A 25,067-nucleotide genomic window follows, 5' to 3' on the forward strand; every position below is an offset into this window, starting at 1 on the left:
ATGCATCCCCCTCCTGAGTGCTAGGAGTACAATGTTTCCTTATCATCTAGATATGGCCCCTCTGCCTACCTTTCTGTCTGTTGGGGGTCTATCTCGCTTCTTCCCTCTGCCATTTATTCCTATCATGACGTCTTGACTCATCAGGGTTCCGAAAGCAATAACACCCACCAAAGCTTTGTATTGACCTCCAAGGCTTTGGGCAAAAATCATTCTTCTGCTTTTGAATTCACCCATCTCAGGGCTCTTGTTATGGAAAGAGGATAGGCCATAAGCAGCAGCTCTGAGGTTGGAGCTGGAGTGTCTGTCCTAGTCTGTCTGTCCTAGTTGCTATGCCAATTCCCCTTCTCACATTCATGTTGGGAGGCAAGCAATGGCTTACAGAGAGTAGTCTGTAAACATTACTTTTCATCAAACCAAAAGAAAATCAACTCTTTTCAATGGTGTGGAGGCATATTTTGACTTGCCTTAAAATTGAACAGACTCAGGCTTAAGACCTGTGTGAGTCTGAGTGCGATGAATTCCCCTCTCTACTCCTCACAGGTTCATTTGATGGCTACCATGTCCCACATCCAAGTCCCTGTACCCCAGTGAGGCAGAGCATGATTTTTCCTGTAGCCCACCCTGCTTTGGAAGCTTCACTAAAACTATATGTCTCTGCTGTCCATGTAGGTAGGAGTTGTTAAAGGTAGGGATCAATATGAAGCCTGGTTATGGTTTAGATCAGCGAAGGCTCAGGAGTAGGTTTGATGGAGTTCTGGATCTTTCCCGTTTTCTACCTCACCTCCTGGCCATCTGCTTAATGCCATACATATCTGGTTCTGTGGGCTTAATGTCTGGTTATTGCCTTCAGAGAATGAGACTCATCCAACCACTGAGAATGCCTCTCCCACAGCTTCCTGTCATTTTCCTTCTAATATATATAGTTCCAACACTCATGCCCCTACCCCCTACACCTCTCTTATAACCTGAAATCCTAGACAGCCAAATTTCTGACCAACTCATTTTATGGTTTTCCTTTTGAAACATGAGGGCACATATCTGTCATATCCATTCAGGTTTGCTGGTGAGAAAGGCGCCCGAGCAAGAAGTTATTCCTCCACTGTGTTTGGACTAGAGAGCAGTCACATAGGACTCTGGAAAAGAAATCCTGGATCCAAGATTTGTGATAGGTTTCCCCTGCTTTATGATTGCAGAATGAGTCCACAGTGAGACTTAAAGATTGCAATGGCAAAACACCACATCCAACCAACCACAACAGTTCCCTATGCTTCATGGCCCACACTTTTGAGCTCCTCTGAGGCCTCATCTTTGGCCAGCAGTGTCATCTCGGTCCCCACACTGAGGAGGTAGGAGCTTCCCAAAGCTTTGTTACTTACCAGAGCTTCAATCACCGCCTATCTCAGTTCCCAAGTGTTCCACACAGTCCTGGGAGCCCCTTACCTCCCTGTCCTGCCCTCCTCTTCTCCCCCTCCCCTGCTTTTCTTTTCCAAAAACAAATTAACAAAAGCACAGGAAAAGGGAAAGTAAGAAAAATTCAGTGACGACTTGTATAGTATGCCAGGTTTAAAAAGTCTTTTTGTTTTTTTGCAGGTTTGGAGAAATGGCTCAATGGTTGAAAACCATTACTGCTTTGAAGAAGGACCTGAATTCAGCTCCTGGCATCCACATCTGATGGCTCACAACTGCTTGTAACTCTTGTTCTAGGGAATCTGACCCCATTTCCTGGCATCTGCAGACCCCTGCACTTACAGGCACATACCACCACACAAACATGTAATTGAACATAAAATCAATCTTTTTAAAAAAAGTCTATTGATTAAAAGTCTAAAATAAATGTCTGAAAAATATTTTGGCAGAAATGATCATAGATGAACTAAACTGTTTCTGAACTCCAGAAAGGAGTGTTCTAGGCTCACACAGGTATAGAGGACAATCATAGAATTAGAGGACAAGACTAGGGACAAGGCCAGTTTGTAGGCCTAAAGCACTGCTCATATGCACCGCATATGACCAGAAATAACTTATGGAAGAATTTGTTTTGTCTTACAGTTTCAGAGAGATAAGAACTCAGCATAGCAGGGAAGAGGCGTGGTAGTAAGTGGCAGATATGGTGGCAAGGCCAGGAAGCTTAGAGATCGCATCTTTAGCAGCAGGCATGAAGCAGACCTAGCAAACTGGAAGTGTAAGGCTTTAAACTCTCAAAGCCCCTGCCCAGTGACATACTTCTTCCTTCAAGGACACACCTCCTAAACATCTTTCCAAAGTGCCACCAACTGGGGACCAAGTGTTCAAATATCCAAGTCTAAGGGGGGCATTTCTCATTCAAACCACCAAATGCACACCTTATCTTCTCATCCAGGGCCTCCTGCCTTTGTTAGATCTGTGGGGAGACTGGCCACCTTCAGGCACGAGAGCTAACACTTGGTAGCTTCATTTTCTGAGAACACAGGTGTTCCCTTTAGCAGCGAATTGTTTCTGAATTAGTTTGGGGCCATGAAACCCACTGAAGACAAAGTTTTGGTTGTAGAGTCTTCTAAGAGCTAGTTCTTTGTCCTCACTTCAAATTATAAGAAAGATTTTCACTGCTGAGGGAGGAAACTCAGTGAACAAGATATGGGCTAAAGGCTAAGAGATGCCAGCAATCTGCTGAATGGCAGGAAAGAAAGAAAAACACTGGTGACTTTCTCTGGTGACAAGGCTGGTCTCACAAGTCCACTGTTTATATTTCTCTCAAAAGACCCATCTCTATCTGCTGCATAAATTGATGGGCTTGAAGAGTATGTCGAAAAGGTGAGTCTTGGACCTAACACACACACACACACACACACACACACACACACACACACACACAGTCTCTCTCTCTCTCTCTCTCTCTCTTTCTCTCTCCCTCCCTCCCTCTCTCCATAAAGTTAAACTGGCTGCTACCCCCCTTTTTTTGCTGCCTCTTAGGCTAACACTCTACTTCCCATAGCGGCTGGGGTATTTTTCCCCAGAAAACAGCATGTTGATCACTCCAAAAGGAACACACACTGTAAAATGTGTATTCACGTCCCATCTCAGAAGTTCTATGAGAATGTTCCAGGAGAGAAATGCCAAGACTACAAACAACTCTTGAAAACAAAGCTTCAACTACAAGAATGCATTTTGAAGATGGGTAATGTCCCATCCCATTCTCAGCTTGAGACAACCTCTGATGACCAGTTGCATACAGACAAGGGTCAAGTGAGCTCCAGGAACAAGGGGGAAGTTTTTCACATTGTTTTTCATTCAGAGGGAGCTTTGAAGGATTTAAGGCAGTGGACTTAACTGGCCTTAGTGTGTTTATTCTAGAATGACCAGTAAACTCAGTACTCGCTCTGAACATAAAAGTTGACGTAGAAGTTGAAGAAACTAAACAGAAAAGGTTTACTTGATGGAAACAAAAATTTTTGGCACATTCTTTATTCCTGAAAGTTGGAGACATTATAGGAAAATTAAGAAAGATATTTGAAAAATAGGAATAATGGTAGTTATTCTGGGATATTTATTGAATAACTCCAGCTACCAAAAGATATGCCAGTACTCCAGTAGCAATGGTAGAGATATGGAAAACCTCACAGCCACCCTCATTCCACAAGGCTTACAGCAAGGGATGAGAGGCATCAGATGTTTCCAGTAAGGAATTCATAAAAAAGTGACTCTTGATGTTCGAGTAAGGGAGTATCTTAGTCAGGGTTTCTATTTCTACACAAACATCATGACAAAGAAGCAAGGATTTATTCAGCTTACACTTCCACATTGCTATTCATCACCAAAAGAAGTCAAGACTGGGACTCAAGCAGGTCAGGAAGCAGGAGCTGATACAGAGGCCATGGAGGGAAGATACTTACTGACTTGCTTCTCCTGGCTCAGCTTGCTCTCTTATAGAACCCAAGACTACCAGCCCAGGGAGGGCACCACCCACAATGGTCCTTCCCACCCTTGATCACTAATTGAGAAAATGCCTTACAGCTGGATCTCATGGAGGCATTTCCTCAAGGGAGGCTCCTTTCTCTGTGATAACTCCAGTTTGTGTCAAGTTGACACACAAAACCAGCCAGCACAGGGGGTAGTGGGGACAAGTCAGTTCACTAACTTTAGGAAGCTAGCAGAACAATTCAAGTCTGCCAAAAGTGACACATGGTGAAAATACACAAGACTAGGACTTTGAAAACTCCAAGATTTGGTCTAGATACCTAGACTAGAAGAAAATATCAGAGAAGGAGAATGTGATGTCTTTGCCTCCATTTGGCCACATCTACTAATTCTCGTTCATAAGGGATATGGATGAAGGAAGCATGGTGTACCTCTTCCAGATGACTAGTTCTACATGAAATCAGGAACAAAAGGACTCGTAGTAAAACCTTAGGGGAAACTGGGGAGCTTGGGATAAATTCCAAATCTTCCAGTCCACCCACAGAATAGCCAAAGTTCTTGCACAAAAATCACTGTGATCTCACTGGTCTTGACTCCAGGGCCCCCACTGCTGGAAGAGTCTTTTCATCACTGAAACATCCAGTGCTGGGACTGGAGGGAGAAACCAAACATGGAAGAACCCAATAAGTCCTAATGGAATGTTCTGGAAGTGTCACATCGGACATGGATCTCAGGGATAGCCTCATCCATAGCCTGCTGCACACGCATAACCTGTAGCTAAGGAAATGTTCATGAGGGCATGAGTATCCTGAAGAAAGAGGTAGTTACCAAGTAGCCACCCTTCTGGTGCTAAAGACATGCTTTGGGCAAGCTGTAAAAAACATGGTTGGGGATTTAGCTCAGTGGTAGAGCACTTGCCTAGCAAGCGCAAGGCCCTGGGTTCGGTCCTCAGCTCTGAAAAAAGAAAAAAGAAAAAAAAAAGACTAAGAAAGAAAAAACATTGCCCCAAATAGACTGACACAAGTCCACAGAGACAGAAAGATTAAAGACAGAGTCAAGACTGTGGGGACTGCTCATTCCTAAAAGGTTTTCTCTGCTGACTTCCGGGAATTTAGCTGTTTCCTCCAAGTCACTTCTGAAAGAACAAACACCACCTCCTGGTGTGTGTGTGGTGGGAGGGGAGTCTAGTGGCCTTAAAGTCTTTGAGAAGGCTATGCTACCTAGCCAGTGAGCCTCAAACTGGCCTGTCTCCATCTCTTTTGTGCTGAGATTGATTACCAGTAAGATCCATTATTATGACTTTTGTTTTGTTTGCTCTGGTTTGGCTTGGTAAGTGTGGATTCTGAAGATTGAATTTAGGTCCTCGTGCTTGCAGGGCAAGCATTTAACTAACTGAGCTGCCTCCACATCCCAAAAATAATTCTTAAGAACCATGACCAAAGCAATGCATAGATAAATAACTAAATATAATTAAATAGAAACAGAAGACATCACAAAGACAATAGGATAGAAAACATTTTATATGATTAATGATGCAAATGCAGTATTTTCAAATGTTTCTAGGTCTCTTAGCTATCACACTAAACTTTCACTGAATTACACCAAGTCATGTTTTCTTCCTGAGATCAGTATGCACATAATTCTAACCTAAGAACAGGTACATTTAGGAGTGCACAAGAAATGCCAGTTAAATGGGTTAGTGTAACTTTTACGTATACACCTGTTCCTTTGAACCAAGAACTCTTTATACTTGAATATGAACAACCCCTTCCTCCCCCACTGTGGAGTAGCTCAGCTTTTGCTATAACTTGAATTTGTTAAACCTTGCAAAATAACTTTTGAAGATTTGTGGTCTGCCCTGAAGACCACATTCACACTTAATAGACAGTTTTTAGTCATCTGAAATAGCCCTCTACCCAACAAACAGCTTTGACATAACAGTTTCCCCATAACTGCATGATTAGGGTGTCAGAAAGTCAAGGGAGAGAGAGCAGACCTCCTTTGTCTCCATCCCCTTAAGCCATGGACTTAAGTACAGGGTGTGGATATAGCAAGGCAAAACCCTATGAAGCAGGTACATGTTAGGATGTCTTTCTCTAATAGAGAAGAGAAAATCTGTGTGATCAGAGTAGAGGGACTCAACCATAGGATATCTGTCTTGGAAGCAGAGTGAAGTTAGTTTCATAAACTCATTTCTCGATACAGTCCTGATTGCTGCTTGAAATAAGTACTATTTTTGGATAATCTACTCCACATCTACATTCTCATCATCTCCAACATACATATGCCTACCAGATACATACATGAAAGTACTCAAATGTACACTCACATTCAAACTCATGTGGCTCTCACACATTGACACTTCTAGCACACAACACCCAATCATACACTCACATGCAGTCTTATACACTCCATAGTCACACATTAACACACACTTCTACTTAACATACCCATACTCACATACACACTAGCACACACAAACCATAAACACATGTATGCATACACACACACACACACACACACACACACACACACACACACATCCCTTCTTACATAGCATCCCTAGATCATTTTGTAATTACCCCATCTTGTTATTTATCTTGAGTTACTCGTGTGAATAAAATATTCCCAGGAGTCCTCAAATCTATGTAACCCAGTCAGTAGCTTAGCTGAAACTGAATTCCCAGTTTAAAGAATTTCTGAACCAGAAAGCAAGTGTTGTCTTTGTCAATATAGCCATCATCTTTCAAGGTCCACAGGAAAGCTCCATGTTATTATGATCCTCTCTGTTCCTGGCAGTTACTGACAGATCTGCTTCTAATTTCTTCCTCTGCTTTTGCCACTGTTCCATTTATCCCTGCTAATACTAGTCTAAGTTTGGAATCCAGTTTGTTCTATGCTTCTAGTTGACCTGATTGACCTCTAACCTACTTTGAGCCTTGGGAATTCCATTTTCACCAAATTGTCACCTAAGACAACCTGTCTAATACCTCCCATGGGGTCAGATGGATGAGAGACAGAGGTAAAGATAAAGCCATACTTCTCATTTAGGACCACACAAACAGAAAAGAATAACATCTGGACTTTGTGACAAGTTTCTGTGTTTGGACAGTGCCTTTTTACCGAGACAGTCCAGCTTGGGGACATGAAAACGAATCCGTTTTCCTAGTAAAATGATACATCAGACATGATCAAAGACTTGAGAGACCCAGTCATCTGGGACAGAGAAAGAACACTGAAAAATTAAACTGGCTTCTAAGACGTGACTTGGCCTGTATACCCTGTTGCCATGACCTCTGTGCTATTACATTAATCCAGTATTTTCCATTGCACTGGTTTCTGTGATATTAGATGGGCCTATGTATTCCACTGCACTTGGCTTTGTGACATTAAATTAGCACCCACTGCACTAGCTTCTGTGATACCACATTGGCCTGTGTCTCCCATTGTACTGGACTATGTGACATCACATTGGCTTGTGTATCCCATTGTGTTGGCTTCTGTGGTATCACATTGACCCTTTAGCTTCTTTGGTTAAAAATGACAGGATTCAATGTAAACAATGAGGTTTACATTCTGAAGTAGTTGCCAGGTGGAATAGAGAATGCCATGATATCACTGAAATGTCCTCATGGATTGGTGGTGGCATAAAGGCCTCTAAGGTCTCATGCCTTAGAATAGAAACTCAACCGTAGGTTCTCCAGAAGATATGACAGCTGAGAAGCACCTTTAAATAGATATTGAAATCTCTGCTAGTTGGCCATCTCCTGCTACAGTCTGGGTTGCCAAATCAGAGTTCTAAGAATCAGACTCAGAATAAGGCAGAGTGGAGGTTTCTGCCTGAATAGGTATATGAGAAAAGTCATTTTCTCATCTATGACTGTAAGGCCCGGCACGTTTAACAACGCAAAGGCATGCACTGCCATTCTTGTTATGTTTATCAGTTAGAATTCAGGCTTCTGTAACAAAATGCATCACCTGTGAGGCTTGAAGAACACATTTATTTCTCACAGTTCTGGAAGCTAGAAGTATGAGATGGAGACGCTGCTATATTTTACATATGGTGAAGTTACATATCCTGGCTCATAGATAGCCATCTGTTCCCTGTGCCCCCACACAGCATCAAGAGCAAAAGAGACCCTGAATACCTATTTTTATAGACACCAATCCCATTCATGTGTGTTCCACTGCTGCAACTTAATGACCTTCCAAAGAAACCCCCTACCCTACCACCTCAAACTACATGTTGGGGGGGTTTGCTCTCTGTCTCTCTGTCTCTGTGTCTGTCTCTCTCTGTCTCATTTTTCAGTCTCTGTCTCTGTCTCTGTCTCTGTCTCTGTCTCTGTCTCTCTCTGTCTCTCTGTCTCTGTGTGTGTGTGTGTGTGTTTGTGTGTGTGTCTGTGCCAGCACATATATATGTGTGCGTGACAGAGAAGTCAATCTTGAGTGTTGTTCTACAGGAGCTGTCTGCCTCGTTTTTTTGGAAAGAGTTGAGTGTCCACTGACATGAAACTCACTGAGTAGGGTTGGCTCATCCTGGTCAGCACATCCCAGGAATCTTTCTCCCTCCGTGTTCCCAGCTCTGCAATTACAATTGCACACCACTGTGCTTGATTTTTCATTTAGGTCCCGAGGATCAGAAGCAAGCTCTGTATTAACTAAGCTATCTCCCAGCCCCAAGGATCTGAATTTCTGGAGGCCAAAAACATCTGTGGTCACTTGATCTTTGACAAAGGAGCTAAAACCATCCAATGGAAAAAGGATAGCATTTTCAGCGAATGGTGCTGGATCAACTGGAGGTCAGCATGTAGAAGAATGCAAATCGATCCATTTTTATCGCCTGTACAAAGATTAAGTCCAAGTGGAACAAGGACCTCCACATCAAACCAGATTCACTCAAACTAATAGAAGAAAAAGTGGGAAAGAATCTTGATCACATGGGCACTAGAGAAAAATTTCATGAACAAACCACCAATGGCTTATGCTCTAAGATCAAGAATGGACAAATGGTACCACATAAAGCCGCAAAGCTTCTGTAAGGCAAAGGACACTGTTGTTAGGACAACACGGCAACCAACAGATTGGGAAAAGATCTTTACCAATCCTACAACTGATAGAGGGCTTATATCCAAAATATACAAAGAACTCAAGAAGTTCGACTCCAGAGAGCCAAATAACCCTATTAAAAATGGGGTACAGAGCAAAACAAAGAATTCACAGCTGAGGAATATCGAGTGGCTGAGAAGTACACAAAGAAATGCTCAACATCCTTAGTCATCAGAGAAATGCAAATTAAAACAACCCTGAGATTCCACCTCACACCAGTCAGAATGACTAAGATCAAAAACTCAGGTGACAGCAGATGCTGGTGAGGACCGTGGAGAAAGAGGAACACTCCTCCATTGTCGGTGGGATTGCAAGCTGGTACAACCACTCTGGAAATCAGTCTGGAGGTTTCTCAGAAAATTGGACATTCCACTACTCAAGGACCCAGCTATACCACTCCTGGGCATATACCTAAAGGATGCTCCAACATGCAACAAAGACACATGCTCCACTATGTTCATAGCAACCTTATTTATAATAGCCAGAAGGTGGAAAGAACCCAGATGCCCTTCAACAGAGGAATGGATACAGAAAAGGTAGTACATCTACACAATGGAGTACTACTCAGCTATCAAAAACAATGACTTTATGAAATTCATAGGCAAATGGATGGAACTAGAAAATATCACCCTGAGTGAGGTAACTCAATCAAAGAAAAATACACAAGGTATGTACCCACTGATAAGTGGATATTAGCCCAAAAGCTCATATTACCCAAGATACAATCCACAGACCACATTGGAGCTCAAGAAGGATGACCAGAGTGAAGATGCTTCACTCCTTCTTAAAAGGGAGAAGAAAAATATTCATAGGAGAGGATATGGAGGCAAAGTTTGGAGCCAAGACTGAAGAAATGGCCATTCAGAGCCTGCCCCACATGTGGCCCATATATATACAGCCACCAAACTAGATAAGATGGATGAAGCTAAGAAGTGCATGCTGACAGACGTCAGTTATAGATGTCTCCTGAGAGGCACAGCCAGAGCATGTCAAATACCGAGGTGAATGCTAGCAGCAAACCATTGAACTGGGAACAGGACCCCCATTGGAGGAATTAGAGAAAGGATAGAAAGAGCTGAAGAGGCTTGCAACCCCATAAGAACAACAATGACAACCAACCAGAGCTCCCAGGAACTAAACCACTACCCAAAGACTATACATGGACTGACCCATGGCTCCAGCTGCATATGTAGCAGAGGATGGCTTTGTTAGTTACCAATGGGAGGAGAAGCCCTTGGTCCTGCCAAGGTTGGACCCCCAGTGTAGGGGACTGTCAGGGGAGGGGAGGTGGATGGTGAGGGGAACACCCTTATAGAAGGGGGGGATGCGATAGGGTGCTTATGTCCAGGAAATCAGAAAAGGGAATAACATTTGAAATGTAACTTAAAAAATATCCAATAAAAGAAAAGAAAAAAAGCCCATGGCTTAGGAGGCCGTAGTGCCTAGTAAGGATCCCACACTTCTGTTTTGTTAACTAAGCATCTTCTCAAATTCTGTTCTAAATATTTTTACACACATAGATTGTTTTCAGCCTTAGTCAGAGAAGCTTCTATTTGCAGTGATCAGCGTGTAACGCAGATTCACAAACGTCTGCAAGTGATGACTGCTCTGTTTTAATTTACACATCTAAATTACTCCCTCCAAGGCCCAGGGAACGTTCAGAGAAAGTTAGCAAGTGACATCTTCTGGATGTGACATTAAAGTCATGGATTCACAGAAGCTCTTCTTACCAGCCCAAGACTGAGCCCATTAACACTGTGTCATGGATGGGGGTGGGACTTATGATTTCCCATCCTCCCTGGGGGTATTGATTGATGGTTGCTGAGGGAGGAAGAATCATCTCCCATCAGTGGTGTAGCCCCTGGTAAGTATCTGTGCTCCAGTAAATAACTGATGTTCACGAAAGCAACCATGATTAAGCTCAGCGAATCACCTAAAGCCCCCCATAAAAGTAGAAGGAAGACTTACTGGGAAGAATAAAAAATGTGGTGTGAATAGGAGAAGGATTAAACAGGTACTGGGGGTGGATGTGATCCAAATAGGTTACAAACATGTATGAAATAAATCTTCAAAAGGAAAGATTCACAGATAGAAGCAGGGCTGGGTGAGGAAGGTTGTGGAGTTATTTAATGTGGACAGAATTCGATTTGGGAAGATCGAAAAAATTCTAGATGTGAAAGGTGGTGACTAGAGTGCAGGAAGATATTTGTGCGTACCATTACTGAACCGGGCTCTTAAAACAGTTCACAAAACTTTAAGTTGTATATATTCGCGATTCTTAAAGAACGCATGCTCTTAAATGGTAAAATAATAAAGAAGAATGCTTTCAAGGTAATTTTTAAATGTTTACAAATAGCTCCTTGGTGAAATTATAGCTACCAATGTAATGGCTGACAATCCTGAGGGTCAACTCCTTTTCCTTCATATAAATCAACTAGCTCTAAAACTAAAACTGTGAAACTTACGAAACTATTGCCAAATAAGTAAGGAAGCCTAAATGGCCCAAAGTCGTGATGTACAGGCATGAAGGTGTGGGAGCAGTTTGAGGAACAAAGGCTCTGTGTGACCTTAGATGGGGCACTTGGCCTCTCTTGTCCTGGGGACGTCACCTTGTTTCCAGGGATCAGCTCCAAGGTAAGGCCTATTCTCTGTGCAGAAAAATGAGATGGATGTTAGATGCTGATCTCCCTTGTGCGCCCGAGATGTGAAGATCAGAGGCAGTCTGGGATCTAGCACCAGCAGGTCTTTTTTCAGGCAGCAATGACACTGTCCCTTCCTCTGTGTCTGCCACAATTAACCTGCTGTGCGTTGCTCCCCTCCCCCACCATCACCACTTCTCTAACACGTCAGCCTCTCTATCCATAAAAGATGATTTTGTTTTTGGAAGAGGAAGGTCAACATTAAGTCCATGCTGATGCGGGGCAGTTTCATGGAGACAATAGCTCATTTAGGAATTGCTTTCTTGAAACAGAAAAAGAAATATGTCAGATCTGATGCCAAGGATTTCATGCCTCAGAGCATGCCTGCATTTTCTTTCCTGTCAGGAGGGGAAAACAGATATGAATGTCTGACATTGAACAAAGGACACAATGGCTCCACTGTGTTTCCAGCAGCAACCTCTGTGTGGCTCTGTGGTTGGGATGTTTAGTGTTGCGTGGACAGGCAATAGCAGGAGTGGGGAGGCCCTCAATTTCCAGAGGAGCAGCTGAGGAGCAAGAGGAGGGAAGGTTTTGTATCAGGTACATGAAATGGTGCCAGCTCCAGTCACCTCAGAAGATGAGCCACTCAGTGGAAAGCCACAGCCTGCGGCAGCCTCCTGAAAGGGGCGTACAAAACACATCAACGATTCTATTTAGTTTGCCAAAATCATTTCGAATTTTAGAACTTAGATATAGCCAGGGTATTAAAAACTTCCTCCTCTGCCTGCCTCTCTCTCTTTCTCCCTCTCTGTGAGTGTGTGTGTGTGTGTGTGTGTGTGTGTGTATGTGTGTGTGTGTGTGTCTGAGAGTATGAGTGTACATATGTAAAGCTGTGTTTGAATGTGTTTATTAGTGTGTATATCTAAGAGCATGAGTGTGAACATGTAAGTTCTGTGTATGTATGTACTTGTATGTTTTGTGTGTGTGTGTGTGTGTGTGTGTGTGTGCGCGTGCGCGCGCGTGCGTGTGCTCAGAGACAGACCTGCTAACTGTCAGAGCAATGCATGTATCTTCTACTGTAATGGTCACCATGCTGGCTTGGTGGCTGCCACAGAGACTAACTATACAAATGGATTAGCAACAGGGTGCTTGACAGAGATGGCTCTGGAACCAATGGAAACAGGGCCAGTGACTAAATTCCCAAGAATGGAGTCTTGGGCTTTGAAGCCACCAGCAGTCACAGGCATGCACCTGGAAGAGGTGCTGAGCTAGGCTTTAAAGCCCTGCCCCCCAACATCTTTTAGTCACTGGATAGAGAATACCCTCTGGAAGAACTATGGGCTTGGACAAGAGGACTGTCTTCAGGGAAATAGCTCCACAGAGCTGATGGTCAAGGGTGACCTCTGGCAGCCGAGAGAAATAAGCCTTTATTCCTTAAAGGAGCCACAGCCTCATTGCAGAGGATAAGAGACTGAGGATTGAAGAGTGAGGAATCATGGTGGGAAGTGGGGAGGGGTTAGTCTGTTTCTGTTTCTACAGTGAAATACCTGTGGTTGGTACTTCATTTAAAAAAGAAGTCCATTTAGCGCATATTTCTGAAGTTAGAAATCTAAGAGCAGTCAGCTCCATCTGTTCAGCTTCCAGTGGCCTCCAGGCTACATCTGTGTCACAACATGAGGAGTGGCACAATGTGGAGGCCTGTGTAAGACAGAGGGACCATGTGATGAAACTGGAAGCCAGAGGCTGAGAGGGGTCTTTCTTGGAGCATCTCAGTCTTACAGGGACTGATCAATGGTCCATAAAACTGCATGAATGAATCCCTTCTGAGGGTGCTGTACCAGAGACATGTCAGTCTTCCACTAGGTCTAGATCTCAGCTATTAGTGCTGCTCTCCTGGGTACCAGGTTTCAGCCTTGCCCTTTGGGGAATACACTGTAGGATAAGGATCAGGAAAAGGGAAGAAGCAGATATCAACATTATGATACAGTGTGACAGTAGGACTAACAAGGTCCTTTTAACATCTCAAATCTTCAACTTTTATTTGTATTATCTTTATATATTTTTAGTTAATGTGAAGATCAGATGAGCTTAGATATCATTGATAAAGTGCATAAAATTATACCAATATAAGATTGTTGTTATATGATTCTTAATCAGGAAGCCTTTCTGAAAAGTGTCCAGCTCTGGAGCCTAGAGGCTGATGGTTGTCAAACTCAAACTCCAGCAAACCCCTGAACAAGATCTAACAGAACTCCTGCGTCATCTCTAGAACATCTGGAGCTGCAGGTCTGGGTTGTAAGTGGGGAATCTCCCTTTTCATCAAGTTTCCAGGTAACACTGATGCTGCACGTCTATGGACCACGCTTCTCAAGGCTCAGGACTTTATTTCATGACTACTGGTGTAGAAAACTTTGTGTGTTCATTTACTGGGTAGGCCACCGGGTACTCAGACATTTGAGTTAACTTATTCTTGGTATGCTGCAGGGGATAGGTAAAGCAGATGGCTACCCTCGGCAAAGGTGGGCTTCTTCTGCTCTGTGGGAGATCTGCATTGACCAAAAGTTGAGTCATAGAGAGCGCACTGTCTCAGTGGCTGTCTTTGGACTTAGATCAGGACTGAAACTAGCTAATTAGTTCTTCTGGGTGTCTGGTTTGCTCCCTGTGGATCTTGAAACTTTTCAGTGTCCACAATTAGATAACCCAGTCTTTTTTCATCAATCAATCAATCAATCAATCAATCAATTGATCAATTGAGACAGGGTCTTACTATGTAGCTCAGAATGGCCTTTATCACATGTCCTCCTAATTCAGCTTACAATTACAAGTTTAAAGTCATATATCTATTAGTACATGTAAACTTATAACAGGATATATATATATATACATATATATATATACACACACACATGACAGATTTCTGTAGAATAGTATTACAATCTGTATCTACTTCCATGTAACATGTTCTCTTCAGGTTGTATATTATTATTTATTTATCATCAGTATATATTATATATGTTAATGCTATCTATAATATATATGTATGTATCTATTTGAGCAGCTCTGCCTCTGGGAAACCATGACTAAATAATATAACCACACATCCCAGACTAGATGCCTTTAAGCCAGAAGGTACTGGAAGTTAGCTGTTGGTGTTAAGTGTTAGAAAGTATGAAGAGCACAGCACACAGTGACACCTGTCCTTAGGAAGGACAGAGATTGTTTCTGAAGAGTTGTGGAAGGCAGGATTATCTGGGCTCAAGAGGAATTTTGGGCCATCAGCATGAATCATTAGCCACTTGCAATCCTGGACGAAGAGCTCTGTGTTGTCCATCAAGAAGTGACCTGAGAGCAGAGAGGTCCTGTTCCAGGCCTGAAGAGTGATGCATGAGAAGTCCAGGCTTGGCCTTTGTTGCCAGCTTTTTTGATGTCAGATCTTGGTTTTCCCAGTGTTCCTTCTAAAAGGCTACTTGCTCTTCTGAACTTTCCTTCCCTCTCTTGTGGTTTTCTCCAAGCTAGCCATGTCTGTCTCCAAACTTCTCTGAGTTGTGATGGTCCCCCAGCAGCACTGTCCTTAGACAAAACTTGAGCTGCTTGCCCATAAGCCAGTGATAGCCCATGATCTCCAGCCCCAGAAATACACGTTAATCCCATAATTCAAATTTGATCCTAGTGGAGAATGACATACAAATTTTATTAGTCCAGATGATAAGTAAGTTGGGCCTCTGGGTGCTCAGCTATCTAGCAGCTTCTGAGGATAGATCCAGAACAATGGGTGTCGTGTAAGTTCAGAGGCAATATCTTCCTGAATCCACACATGCTCTGGAAACTGCTCATCACTTGCTCTCAGCCAAAAGGCTGAAAAGTGTCAAAACTTCTATTCTTGGTGGTGCTTGAGGCAATTTATAGATAATGAGCTTCTGTCTGTTTAGAAGAAGATACCATCTGGAGCTGAGAGCACCCTCCCCCCAGTTATTGAGCACTTTTGAGATACAGTAGGGCTTTTACTTTGTCTACAAAAAGAGATTTAAAAAATGCATTTCCTAGTGCTAATGGGATATGTTCAGGGGACAATTTTGTCCAGATCAATGTATGAGTTAATTAGTGGGATCCAACAGCTTCCATCTCAATTCTCATCTGAGGCAGGGGCCGTATTGCCTGTCTGGATGACAGAACCTAGAGTAGGAATTGAGATGGCGACACTTGTTCTTGCTGCCATCTGGAAAGACTTAGGTGAAATCTAGAGAAGGACTACATGGAGCTAATGAGGAGAAGCCACAGACAGCACCGGTCTGATGTTCTGTGTAGTCTCATGGTCCTTGCCTCTGTCACCATTGTCGGCAAACCTACACTGCAGTGACCTAAGTGAAGCAGGAGCTGAGCAGGACCTAGCTGCCATATCTGGGAAATTGTGATCTTTAGAATTTGGCTTTCATGGATTAGATGCTTAAATTGGGAGTGAGGCCAAGATGGAGGCCCAGGAGACTTTCCTGGAGGGGGGCCCTCAACACATACTACTCATGGGAAACACCACACTAGGCTTCTATCACTGGTTTTCCAAGAAAAAAGACTTAGAATGTAATGGTTGGAAATAAAATATATATAAAAAATTTAGGACTATTTCAATTCTTGAAGTTATTTAATACTTAACCTATATCTGAATTCTTTTCCCAAAGGAAAGGCCAGACAGCTTTCTGCCTCTGACTGATTGACTGTATTTGGAACCTAAGGTCTCACTCGTGCTTGATAAACACTTTACCACTGGGCTGTATCTTTAGTCAGCCTACCCTTCTACGTGGCTTCTCTCTAAGTGGGCAGTTAAAATTCTTAAATCAAATAGGGAACAATCACTTTCCTAACAGGTTTTTAACCCACAGAAACTTAAAAGGTGAATTTTGATTCAGCAACTGAGTTTGTGTAAAATTCAATTTCTGAAATTTTCTCTCAAGAGAAAACTCATCACTTGAGACAGCGCTCTACACCCTAGACCGGTGGTTCTTAATCTTCCTAATGTTGTGACTCTTTTTTTTCCCCCTTTTTCATTTATTGAATAATAATTTTATTTACATTTCAAATGTTATTTATTCACTTTCTCAGTTTCCCAGAAATAAGCCCCCTATCCCATCCCTTCTTCTGTAAGGGTGTTCCCCTCCTCATCCAGTCCCCCTGACATTCCCCTCCACCGGGGTCCAACCTTGGCAGGAACAAAGGCTTCTCTTTCCATTGGTGCCCAACAAGGCCATCCTCTGCTGCATATGCAGTTGGATCCATGGGGCAGTCCATGTGGGATGTCTGGTTGGTTGGCATTGTTGTTCTTATTGGGTTTCAAGCCCCTTCAGCTCTTTCAATCCTTTCTCTAATTCCTCCAACAGGGGTCCCGTCTCAGTTAAGTGGTTTGCTGCTAGTATTCACCTCTTTATTTGACATGCTCTGGCTGTGTCTCTCTGTAGACATCTATATCCGGTTCCATCATATATATATATATGGGGCACATGTGGGGCAGGCTCTGAATGACCATTCCTTCAGTCTCTGCTTCAAACTATGCCTCCACATCCCATCCTATGAATATTTTTGTTCCCTCATTTAAGAAGGACTGAAGCATCTGCACTTTGGTTGTTCTTCTTCATGAGCTTCATGGGGTCTGTGGATTGTATTTTGGATAATTTGAAGTTTTGGGCTAATATCTACTTATCAGTAAGTGCATACTATGTGTGGTTTTTTTCTTTTCTTTCTTTTTTTTTTTTGCTTTGTTTTCTGTGATTGAGTTACCTAACTCAGGATATTTTCTTGTTCAATCCATTTGCCTATGAATTTCATGAAGTCATTGTTTTTGATAGCTGAGTAATATTCCATTGTGTAGATGTACCACATTTTCTGTGTCCATTCCTCTGTTGAAGGACATCTGGGATCTTTCTAGCTTCTGGCTATTATAAATAAGTCTGCTAAGAACATAGTGGAGCACGTGTCTTTGTTATATATTGGATCATCTTTTGGGTATATGCCCAGGAGAAGTATAGCTGTGTCCTCACGTAGAGCAATGTCCAATTTTCTGAGGAATCTCCAGACTGATTTCCAGAATGGTTGTACCAGTCTGCAATCCCACCAACAATGGAGGAGTGTTCCTCTTTCTCCACATCCTCGCCAGCATCTGCTGTCACCTGAGTTTTTGATCTTAGCCATTCTCACTGGTGTGAGGTGAAATCTCAGGGTTGTTTTGATTTGCATTTCCCTTATGACTAAAGATGTTGAACATTTCTTTAGGTGTTTCTCAGCCATTCGGCATTCCTCAGCTGTGAATTCTTTGTTTAGCTCTGAACCCCATTTTTTAATAGGGTTATTTGTTTCCCTGCGGTCTAACTTCTTGAGTTCTTTGTATATTTTGGATATAAGGCCTCTATCTGTTGTAGGATTGGTAAAGATCTTTTCCCAATCTGTTGGTTGCCGTTTTGTCCTAACCACAGTGTCCTTTGCCTTACAGAAGCTTTGCAGTTTTATGAGATCCCATTTGTCGATTCTTGATCTTAGAGCATAAACCATTGGTGTTTTGTTCAGGAAATTTTTTCCAGTGCCCATGTGTTCCAGATGCTTCCCTAGTTTTTCTTCTATTAGTTTGAGTGTGTCTGGTTTGATGTGGAGGTCCTTGATCCACTTGGACTTAAGCTTTGTACAGGGTGATAAGCATGGATCGATCTGCATTCTTCTACATGTTGACCTCCAGTTGAACCAGCACCATTTGCTGAAAATGCTATCTTTTTTCCATTGGATGGTTTTGGCTCCTTTGTCAAAAATCAAGTGACCATAGGTGTGTGGGTTCATTTCTGGGTCTTCAATTCTATTCCATTGGTCTATCTGTCTGTCTCTGTACCAATACCATGCAGTTTTTATCACTATTGCTCTGTAATACTGCTTGAGTTCAGGGATAGTGATTCCCCCTGAAGTCCTTTTATTGTTGAGGATAGCTTTAGCTATCCTGGGTTTTTTGTTATTCCAGATGAATTTGCAAATTGTTCTGTCTAACTCTTTGAAGAATTGGATTGGTATTTTGATGGGGATTGCATTGAATCTGTAGATTGCTTTTGGTAAAATGGCCATTTTTACTATATTAATCCTGCCAATCCATGAGCATGGGAGATCTTTCCATCTTCTGAGGTCTTCTTCAATTTCTTTCCTCAGTGTCTTGAAGTTCTTATTGTACGGATCTTTTACTTGCTTGGTTAAAGTCACACCGAGGTACTTTATATTATTTGGGTCTATTATGAAGGGTGTCGTTTCCCTAATTTCTTTCTCGGCTTGTTTCTCTTTTGTGTAGAGGAAGGCAACTGATTTATTTGAGTTAATTTTATACCCAGCCACTTTGCTGAAGTTGTTTATCAGCTTTAGTAGTTCTCTGGTGGAACTTTTGGGATCACTTAAATATACTATCATATCATCTGCAAATAGTGATATTTTGACCTCTTCTTTTCCGATCTGTATGCCCTTGATCTCCTTTTGTTGTCTGATTGCTCTGGCTAGAACTTCAAGAACTATATTGAATAAGTAGGGAGAGAGTGGGCAGCCTTGTCTAGTACCTGATTTTAGTGGGATTGCTTCAAGTTTCTCTCCATTTAGTTTAATGTTAGCAACTGGTTTGCTGTATATGGCTTTTACTATGTTTAGGTATGGGCCTTGAATTCCTATTCTTTCCAGGACTTTTATCATGAAGGGGTGTTGAATTTTGTCAAATGCTTTCTCAGCATCTAATGAAATGATCATGTGGTTCTGTTCTTTCAGTTTGTTTATATGATGGATCACGTTGATGGTTTTCCGTATATTAAACCCTCCCTGCATGCCTGGGATGAAGCCTACTTGATCATGGTGGATGATTGTTTTGATGTGCTCTTGAATTCGGTTTGCCAGAATTTTATTGAGTATTTTTGCGTCGATATTCATAAGGGAAATTGGTCTGAAGTTCTCTTTCTTTGTTGTGTCTTGTGTGGTTTAGGTATAAGAGTAATTGTGGCTTCGTAGAAGGAATTCGGTAGGGCTCCATCTGTTTCAATTTTGTGGAATAGTTTGGATAATATTGGTATGAGGTCTTCTATGAAGGTTTGATAGAATTCTGCACTAAACCCGTCTGGACTGGGCTCTTTTTGGTTGGGAGACCTTTAATGACTGCTTCTATTTCCTTAGGAGTTATGGGGTTGTTTAACTGGTTTATCTGTTCCTGATTTAACTTTGATACCTGGTATCTGTCTAGGAAATTGTCCATTTCCTGAAGATTTTCAAGTTTTGTTGAATATAGGTTTTTATAGTAAGATCTGATGATTTTTTGAATTTCCTCTGAATCTGTAGTTATGTCTCCCTTTTCATGTCTGATTTTGTTAATTTGGACGCACTCTCTGTGTCCTCTCGTTAGTCTGGCTAAGGGTTTATCTATCTTGTTGATTTTCTCAAAGAACCAACTTTTGGTTCTGTTGATTCTTTCTATGGTCCTTTTTGTTTCTACTTGGTTGATTTCAGCTCTGAGTTTGATTATTTCCTGCCTTCTACTCCTCCTGGGTGTATTTGCTTCTTTTTGTTCTAGAGCTTTTAGGTGTGCTGTCAAGCTGCTGACATATGCTCTTTCCTGTTTCTTTCTGCAGGCACTCAGCGCTATGAGTTTTCCTCTTAGCACAGCTTTCATTGTGTCCCATAAGTTTGGGTATGTTGTACCTTCATTTTCATTAAATTCTAAAAAGTTTTTAATTTCTTTCTTTATTTCTTCCTTGACCAGGTTATCATTGAGTAGAGCATTGTTCAATTTCCACATATATGTGGGCATTCTTCCCTTATTGTTATTGAAGACCAGTTTTAGGCCGTGGTGGTCCGATAGCACGCATGGGATTATTTCTATCTTTCTGTACCTGTTGAGGCCCGTTTTTTGACCAATTATATGGTCAATTTTGGAGAAAGTACCATGAGGAGCTGAGAAGAAGGTATATCCTTTTGCTTTAGGATAGAATGTTCTATAAATATCCGTTAAGTCCATTTGGCTCATGACTTCTCTTAGTCTGTCGACATCACTGTTTAATTTCTGTTTCCATGATCTGTCCATTGATGAGAGTGGGGTGTTGAAATCTCCCACTATTATTGTGTGAGGTGCAATGTGTGTTTTGAGCTTTAGTAAGGTTTCTTTTATGTATGTAGGTGCCCTTGTATTTGGGGCATAGATATTTAGGATTGAGAGTTCATCTTGGTGGATTTTTCCTTTGATGAATATGAAGTGTCCTTCCTTATCTTTTTTGATGACTTTTAGTTGAAAATTGATTTTATCTGATATTAGAATGGCTACTCCAGCTTGCTTCTTCTGACCATTTGCTTGGAAAATTGTTTTCCAGCCTTTCACTCTGAGGTAGTGTCTGTCTTTGTCTCTGAGGTGTGTTTCCTGTAGGCAGCAGAATGCAGTGTCCTCGTTGCGTATCCAGTTTGTTAATCTATGTCTTTTTATTGGGGAGTTGAGGCCATTGATGTTGAGAGATATTAAGGAATAGTGATTATTGCTTCCCTTTATATTCATATTTGGATGTGAGGTTATGTTTGTGTGCTTTCATTCTCTTTGTTTTGTTGCCAAGACGCTTAGTTTCTTGCTTCTTCTAGGGTATAGCTTGCCTCCTTATGTTGGGCTTTACCATTTATTATCCTTTGTAGTGCTGGATTTGTAGAAAGATATTGTGTAAATTTGGTTTTGTCATGGAATATCTTGGTTTCTCCATCTATGTTAATTGAGAGTTTTGCAGGATACAGTAACCTGGGCTGGCATTTGTGTTCTCTTAGGGTCTGTATGACATCAGTCCAGGATCTTCTGGCCTTCATAGTTTCTGGCGAGAAGTCTGGTGTGATTCTGATAGGTCTGCCTTTATATGTTACTTGACCTTTTTCCCTTACTGCTTTTAATATTCTTTCTTTATTTTGTGCGTTTGGTGTTTTGACTATTATGTGACGGGAGATGTTTCTTTTCTGGTCCAATCTATTTGGAGTTCTGTAGGCTTCTTGTATGTTTATGGGTATCTCTTTTTTTAGGTTAGGGAAGTTTTCTTCTATGATTTTGTTGAAGATATTTACTGGTCCTTTGAGCTGGGAGTCTTCACTCTCTTCTATACCTATTATCCTTAGGTTTGATCTTCTCATTGAGTCCTGGATTTCCTGTATGTTTTGGACCAGTAGCTTTTTCTGCTTTACATTATCTTTGACAGTTGAGTCAATGATTTCTATGGAATCTTCTGCTCCTGAGATTCTCTCTTCCATCTCTTGTATTCTGTTGGTGAAGCTTGTATCTACAGCTCCTTGTCTCTTCTTTTGGTTTTCTATATCCAGGGTTGTTTCCATGAGTTCTTTCTTGATTGCTTCTATTTCCATTTTTAATTCCTTCAACTGTTTGATTGTGTTTTCCTGGAATTCTTTCAGGGATTTTTGTGATTCTTTCAGGGATTTTTGCGATTCCTCTCTGTAGGCTTCTACTTGTTTATTAATGTTTTCCTGTGTTTCCCTAAGGGAGTTCTTCACGTCTTTCTTGAAGTCCTCCAGCATCATGATCAAATATGATTTTGAAACTAGATCTTGCTTTTCTGGTGTGTTTGGATATTCCATGTTTGTTTTGGTGGGAGAATTGGGCTCCGATGATGGCATGTAGTCTTGGTTTCTGTTGCTTGGGTTCCTGCGCTTGCCTCTCGCCATCAGATTATCTCTAGTGTTACTTTGTTCTGCTATTTCTGACAGTGGCTAGACTGTCCTATAAGCCTGTGTGTCAGGAGTGCTGTAGACCTGTTTTCCTGTTTTCTTTCAGCCAGTTATGGGGACAGAGTGTTCTGCTTTCAGGTGTGTAGTTTTTCCTCTCTACAGGTCTTCAGCTGTTCCTGTGGGCCTGTGTCTTGAGTTCACCAGGCAGCTTTCTTGCAGCAGAAAAGTTGGTCTTACCTGTGGTCCTGAGGCTCAAGTTTGCTCACGGGGTGCTGCCCACGGGCTCTTTGAGGCGGCAGCAACCAGGAAGACCTGTGCTGCCCCTTCCGGGAGCTTATGCAGCCTCAGGAGTGCCCACCTGACCAGGCGGAGAGGTCTCTTTCCCACGGGGTCTGGGAGCAGAGAGCTGCTGCGGGCCGGGATCCGCGGGTGTGGGACTTCCGGTAAACACAGGACGTGCCCGGTTCTAGAGGAATTCTGCCTCTGTGTGTCCCGATTTCACCAGGCAGCCTTCTTGCAACAGACAAGTTGGTCTTACCTGTGGTCCTGAGGCTCAAGTTTGCTCGAGGGGTGCTGCCCACGGGCTCTCTGCGGCGGCAGCAACCAGGAAGACCTGTGCCACCCCTTCCGGGAGCTTCAGTGCACCAGGGTTCCAGATGGCCTTTGGTGTTTTCCTCTGGCGTCCGAGATGTATGTACAGAGAGCAGTCTCTTCTGGTTTCCCAGGGGTGTCTGCCTCTCTGAAGGTTTAGCTCTCCCTCCCACGGGATTTGGGTGCAGAGGACTGTTTATCTGGTCTGTTTCCTTCAGGTTCCGGCGGTGTCTCAGGCAGGGGTCCTGCCGCTCCTGGGCCCTCCCCCACGGGATGTTGCGACTCTTTAATACAGCTCCTCATGTGGTAGTCCCCAACTGCTGCATGAAATATTAAATGCACCCACGCTACTGCTGGCAAGGCACCAGCGGACAGGCCGGCCTGTTCTCAGCCTGACGGATACTCTGACTCAGAGCTCCGAAATCGCTCTCTCCTCCCCGAAGCTGGCTGCCGCCAAACTCAATCCATGCACCCAAATGTCCATGGTTGGCTGGGGTGCATTTCTGGCAAACTCATCCTCTGCCACCATACCTTTCTCTGGAACCCAGTTGAGTGGCCGCGTGAAGGAAAACACCATACAATCTTAGTTTAGAATCAACAGGTACCCTCTCTGCCACGAAGGATCAGGAAGTTTGTACTCTCTGCGTGGCTGAGAAGTTTTTCACCTACTAGAAACCGGCTAGGGTACGGGAAACAGGTGCCCTCCGAAACTAGAGCGCAAACTGCAGCCTACGTCCCACTGCAGCGCAGGAGCAACGTCATGTGAAAATGTCAACATTAACTCACCGGACCAGTTGAACTGAAGTAAGTAAGAGCTCTGAAGAGAAAATAGAAAGCGAGGAAGACACTAATCAAGAAAAGAGTCCAGATAATGAAGACCCTGGAGACTCTACGGATATCTGCCTCACTCTTACGGAAGAAGTATTGCTCCTGGGACTAAGAGATAAAGAGGGCTACGCATCTTTCTGGAATGAGTGTTTATCACCTGGGCTTCGAGGAGGCATCCCGATAGAGCTGGCCATACTGGGTAGACTCTATCTGGATCCTCCCACCATGCATAAGAAGAGACTCCCAGACAGAAAGGTCCTGCTAAAGTCAGCCAGCCCAACAGGTGATGTTTTGCTGGATGAAATGCTCACACACATTAAAGCAACTGAGCCAGCAGAAACTGTGCAGACATGGATCGAGCTACTCACTGGTGAGACATGGAACCCCTTCAAATTACAGTACCAGCTGAGAAATGTACGAGAACGAATTGCCAAGAACCTGGCAGAAAAGGGTATTCTAACCACAGAGAAGCAGAATCTCCTGCTGTTCGACATGACCACTTATCCAGTGATTAATACAAGAGAGAAATAGTGACAAATGAAAAGCTTCAAGACAGTGTGCTGGAACGGTGGGTAAACGACCCTCAGGGCATGGACGGGCGAACACTGGCGCTCCTGGTGCTGGCCCACTCCTCCGATGTCCTGGAGAACGTCTTCTCTTGTCTTACAGATGATAAGTATGATGTGGCAATGAATTGAACCAACGACCTAGTAGAACTGGACCCTGAAGTGGAAGGGACAAAGCACAATACCACAGAGACGATCTGGGCTGTGCTGGCAGCTTTCAACAAATCCTAAAGCCAGTAGGCAGGGTTCTCCTTTTCCTTGCTGGCTGCTGACTGACTGTCAGAGACCCCATCACAGAGTTTGGTGTGATAAGATACTGTCATCATTTCCCCTCATTTTGAATCAGACTCCTGACTTGAAGAGGACAACCTCAGGGCCTCTCCATGGGCCATGACCTTTTAAGCAGACTATTTCTCCTCACTTCCACTCTGACTGAATGAAAGGGGTGAACCCACACACATCTAATAAACGTCTCCTATCTCTGGGTTTAGTTCTAACCAGTGTGCTTCTGGATAAACAGGAGTTCCTATGGGGATTAGAGCTTTCCAGCAAGAAAATGATGTGAAGGAAATGAAGAGTAAACCATATTTAACTTTTTTTCTCCCTTAAAAAGAAAAAAGAATCAACAGGTAACACAATCGATGGGCATAGAAACTAGCATCCTAATTTTGTAAGCTACTCTAAATCCACCTAAATCCGAGGCCTCAGGTTACCTACATTGCGCTGGGGCTCTCTCTCATCATAAAGGAAG

At 42.8% G+C, this 25,067-nt stretch overlaps 1 pseudogene; it reads left to right on the forward strand.

Annotated features, from left to right (window-relative positions):
* Window positions 1-23,539: 23,539 nt before the first annotated feature.
* On the forward strand, window positions 23,540-24,547 carry Golph3l-ps1 (golgi phosphoprotein 3-like, pseudogene 1; annotated as a pseudogene).
* Window positions 24,548-25,067: the final 520 nt, after the last annotated feature.

This window comes from Rattus norvegicus, chromosome 9, assembly GCF_021556685.1.
Source record: "Rattus norvegicus strain SHRSP/BbbUtx chromosome 9, alternate assembly SHRSP_T2T, whole genome shotgun sequence".
NCBI classification, from domain to species: domain Eukaryota; kingdom Metazoa; phylum Chordata; class Mammalia; order Rodentia; family Muridae; genus Rattus; species Rattus norvegicus.